General features: G+C 39.9%; 1 pseudogene; it reads left to right on the plus strand.

Moving 5' to 3' along the window:
* The first annotated feature begins 217 nt into the window (after positions 1–217).
* Positions 218–832, plus strand: LOC143327447 (tubulin alpha-4A chain pseudogene; annotated as a pseudogene).
* Positions 833–5,447: the final 4,615 nt, after the last annotated feature.

The raw sequence follows: 5,447 nt of genomic DNA on the forward strand, positions 1-5,447 counted from the left end.
ATATTGCTGGCGTCTTTGCTGCCAGCTCTTTACTGTAAATAGTAGAAATATAGAAATATACTGTTTTTCTGGTTTACAGGCTAGATAGATAGATAGATAGATAGATACTTTATTCATCCCCAAGGGATATTCACAAAAAAAAAAAAGAAGTAATTTTACGTATTAATACTGTAAAAATAACGGTATACTGCTGGGGTCCCTGCTGCCAGCTCTTGTTATGTTATTTTACAGGAAAATTATTTACAGTGCACAGGTGACCACCACTGTGGTAGAGCCCTACAACTCTGTCCTTTACCACCCACTCCACCCTGGAGCACTGTGACTGCTCCTTCATGGTGGACAACAAGGCCATCTGCTGCAGGAACCTCGACATCGAGCGTCACGGATACACTAACCTGAGCAGGCTGGTCAGTCAGCTTGTATCCGTCACTGCTTCCTTTTGTTTTGATGGTGCGCTCAGTGTTGATTTGACAGACTTTCAGACCAACTTGGTGCCATATCGCCGTATCCACTTCCCTCTGGCCAGCTATGCTCCTGCCATCTCTGCTGAGAAGGCTTACCATGAGCAGCTCTCAGTGGCTCAAATCACAAATGCCTGCTTCGAGCCAGCCAATCAGATGGTGAAATGCGACCCTCGCCACGGCAAGTACATGGCTTGCTGCCTGCTGTATATGATGTGGTGCCCAAAGATGTAAATGCTGCCATTGCTGCCATCAAGACCAAGCGCACCATCCAGATTGTAGACTGGTGCCCCACTGGTTTCAAGGTTGGCATCAACTGCCAGTTGCCCACTGTTGTTCCTGGTGGAGACACATACATTCATGATTGTTAAGAATAGCATTTTTAATAGAGCAGTGCAGATTGTTCTGTGTCTGTAGTTTAATGCTGAGAGAATGCTGCTACAGTTTTTAGTAATACCTTGTTCTAGAGGGACAGTTAGTCTCACACTATACTCTAAGCCACAGTTAATCATATGAAAAAAGTTATTAAATATTGAACATCTGCTGTCAACATTTAGGTTAATACCTGCATTTGTTTGCCAGTGTATGTCGTTGATGGCTAGTAAATAAACTGCATAATTAAAGTTCAAATTCTGTGTTTTCATTTACTGATACATGATGTGAGGATGTGCCCTTGAGACACCAAATGGAACTCATTGCTTCAGGTGGATATCTTTGTTACTTTACTGCCTGAGGTATGTTCTTTATGAACAGATGTTTTCATGATTTGATCTGAGAAAGGCTTTTATAGATGCATCTAAATTCATGTATATCTTCATGTAATCTATGAAATGTTGTTCATCTTAAATGTGAATCATGCAGGTTCTACAGCTGACTTGAGGACTGTGTCAGAGAATAATATTTAGGAGGTTTGATCTGAATCCTCGTCAAAGGCATTTGCTTTTGCTCTACTGACATCGTCATAATGCCTGAAGACAATGGCTAAATAGAATCCTTTATTAATCCAAGTGTGTTACTGTAATGTTACAGCAGCAAACTCAGAAATACAGAAAGTGCAGGTACTCAAAGAGGTGGATCAGAGAAAAAACATGCAAATATCTAAAATTTTGACTAGAAACTGAACTAAAATTTTAAAATTTGAAATAGTGCCTTGTAACTTTTTGACAGCAGTGCTTTGGTCACATGATACTGAGCAATTGTATAGGAGGGCAAATACTACATGGCAGCATTTATAAAGCACTTTCATCCAAACTATTTTGATTTACCTCTCATTCACACACACACACACACACACACACACACACACACACACACACACACACACACATTCTACAACCATGGCAGCGAGGTACCATGCATGGCCATCCTCTTTGACATGTGGAAGAGAGGAGCTGGGAATCAAAGCACCAGTGTATGACCTGCTCTACCTCCTGAGCCTCCTGGGCCACAGCCACCCAGATGCTCTCTACTATGTGATGTCGTCCTCAATCTTATTCTGGCCGTTCACTGACTGTAAGTGACTTTTGACCAGCTTCCAGTCAACACTGTGACTATGATCGGAGCAGCCTCCATTCACTGTTGTTCATGACATGCATTTGAAAGTTAAAAAACCAAAACTAACAAAAACCCTAAGTGAGATTTAGCTGCCTTCTGTTCATACATACATCTGGCCTGGGTCCCATTCTCCATACACGGCATTTCCAATCAAGGCTAACATTTCAGCCAACTAAAATGATCCGGTTAATTCTCATCCAGTAAACTCAGTCCTTTGAACACAGGTTTGATTTGCTAATCTTAGATTAAGTTATGCTGATTATCAATGTGCTCTTATTTTGAAATGAAGATGATATAAGCAGAGAGTTGAAACTGGTATCAGTGCTCATGTGATTGGTTGATTATTAAATGAAAACACATTTTTACTGCAGGTGCAGGTCATTTAAGGGACCCAATTAAACACTTTCATCAGGTTTAGACACCAAAACTACTTGGTTAGTTTTGGGAAAAGATCATGATTTAACTTAAAACAAATACCTTAGTTACACGTTACTTACAATACTTAGGTTCCATTGCTTCACTTATAAAAGAAATGAACCTTCACTTCTGGTTTCACGCAGGACATGAAGCCCACTCTCCTGAGTGAAAGTCCTGCACTTTATCTGTCCAACCACCCCACCTTACTCCAAATGTGGACTTTTGTTACTTGTTATACTATACCATTTGACTTGTTGGGCATGAAAACGGGCTGTCTATTGACATCTGTCCAACGATGCTGCAAGTTGAAATAGGGGAACCTAGTGCCTTAAAAAGTGATGTCAAGGCGTCCTGACCAAGTGTCTGTATGTGATGAGTTTAAAGTGAGAATGGAATGGTTTTATTGTATAACCTTTTTTTTTTTTTTTTGATGATTCTCAGTAATTTGCATGTTATTATCTGAAAAAGAGTTCATGTTTGAGATTCATGTTGAAAAGTGCTAGTCACTTAATTGTGAAGAAACAGGACTTGCCCTCATGGCAGTTCTAGATACGTTTTAAGATCCTTTGAAGAACTGAGAAATCTAGGCTGGTAAATCAACATTCACATCAGTTTAACTCAGCAAGCCACATACAAAGGCCCAAGACCTGCTAGCTCATTCCACACTATTATTCAATATTTGTCAGTGGATGAAGCTGGAGCCTATTGAAAGCCTTATAGTTTGTCTTTTCATCTTATTAATCTTTTTTATTATTACCCTGTTCACTTTATTGAGTTGATTTTGTTCCTTATATTTCAGTGTTAACCGTTAGCCTTTTTTATTGTCTCTAATTTAAGAACAGCACTTTTTAATAATTAGTGTTATTGTTATTATTAATGTGCAGTTTAAGTAAAAGAAAAGCCCAACTCTATAGTGGTGCAGACATGAGTTCAACTTAGGAACAAAGACTGAAAACTTGCATGATACAACATTGAAGCAAATGTACCAAATGGATCTTGTGCAGACTGGAGATGTTATTCAACTGCTCCACATCATCATCATCATGATATCCACATTTACCCCTGTGAAAAATTGCTCAATGAATAGGCGCTTCAGACAGCTATTTAGCAAATGAAATGCATCTTGCATGGTGGATCTGCGTTGCTTGATCAACAAAATGGCAACATTGATCCTGGAGGTGGCTCTCAGCCTCATGAAGGTCCCATGCTCTGCTGGACTGTGAGCCCGTCTTGTTCTTGCTGTAATCGCCTGTGAAAAAACAAGTTAGCGATGCTTTCGACAGAGTTGTAACACGCCAGCAAAACAGTAAAAAAATACCCGACCATAAGAAATTAGCTATGTTTCCAGTGATGGCTTTGACTTTAGGAAGACTTTGACTTTATTTTTGTATCACTCACTGAGCTCAGTATGACAGATTTGCGTCTTTTCCCTTCAGTAATGCTAAATATAGCTACCTCACAAAGGGACGATGAAATGCCATATGTCCACTCTAATCACTGATTTCAGAATATACAGTTTGGCACATATTTGTTGTTCACCTTCAGTCTCCTTCTTTCATAACATTGTTGTTTATAAGCAGAGTGAGCTGGTTCTCTTGTGTGTATATTCATATTGCTGTGGGCCTTCATGGCCCGATGAGATTCTATTTGTGGGTTTGAGGTGTGGTTCCTGAACCACGTGGAGAGACAACATTTGAACTCCAAATGCACCACATCAGTTTGAACTTTGACCAGACACACACCAGGCTTGTCTGGCATCCTGTTGTGGAACTCTGAAACCAAAACAAAATTATTGTGACCAAAAATGCCCCCCCCCCACACACACACACACAAAACGCGAAAATGGATGTTAAAATCGTATGGAAATAATTCCCTCCATCTGAAATTGGATTAGAGTTTGAGCTAACGTTTGTGTTTCGCTTGTTTAGTGAGACCTCCATGCTTTCTGATGCTGAGGCAAAAAGGCTACAGTGAATTTAGCAGCATAATTGTGTCTGAGTATGGAACATCCAGTCAAATAGTTTGGAATGAATCGATACAAGGAAGAAAGAGAAGCAAAGAGATGCAAGAAGAATAAAATGCTCTGAACTACAAACACATTTGACTACAAATGTGTTTAGGAATGTGCTGCACTGAAATGGTTCTTTCCTCTTGAAGCTGTGCTTTGAGGAGGGTCACTGTGTCACGATCAAATCTAATCAAATCTCCCATATTTCACTGAGATGTTGCATTACCTAAATGTATGCATTTATTCAATTGGCCACACAGCAGATCTTTGGGGAATGTATTATTCTAGCATAATAATACCATACACACTGCACAGAGAGGGGAGGAATACAGATAAGAAGAGACCAGCAGCTCATTTTTGCCCTGGAGCCCGTTCGCAGGTTAATCCAGATATGACGGTAACGTTTGTGCTAGACTGGCCTTTGATTCAAATGCTGCCATGTTTCAGGAGTAAATATGTGTAAATAATAATAATGCCAGTGGTATGAACTAGTGCTTTTAGGCTTTACATTTCTCCTGACCCTGAATGATGCTGTCTGAATATACATTTACAGCATACATATGTTTTCTGTTTTTTAAAAAAAGATGAACAGAATTTTATCCCAAAGTGGATTTGATATAACTTGAAATATTTCAAGTATATTTATTATTCCTGATTTTGAACATGAAAGTCATGTTGTTTGGAGCAGACAAGCCTGGAACTTTTGCTGTTTGGTGAACTGGGGCATTCATGGCTCGGTCACCAAGATTGATTAAGTGAAACCAATTGACACTGTGCATGGTGAATGGGGGCTGCTACTTTCATGTGGCTCACACAGACTCTTTTCTTTTTTGGCATTTATGAGGGTGAGCCTGATCTAACTGGTTAATACAAAAACAAGCAACCAGCCCATCACATGATATGGAGGCTGCAGGACAGGGCATGTCAGCAGGGGACATGGGGAACAGATGGAACTCTACTGTCAGAGAAATCTCCATTAGCAGATATCATAGCCTGTGAGTCCCACA

This window comes from Chaetodon auriga, chromosome 10 (genome assembly GCF_051107435.1).
Source record: "Chaetodon auriga isolate fChaAug3 chromosome 10, fChaAug3.hap1, whole genome shotgun sequence".
Taxonomy (NCBI): Eukaryota; Metazoa; Chordata; class Actinopteri; order Chaetodontiformes; family Chaetodontidae; genus Chaetodon; species Chaetodon auriga.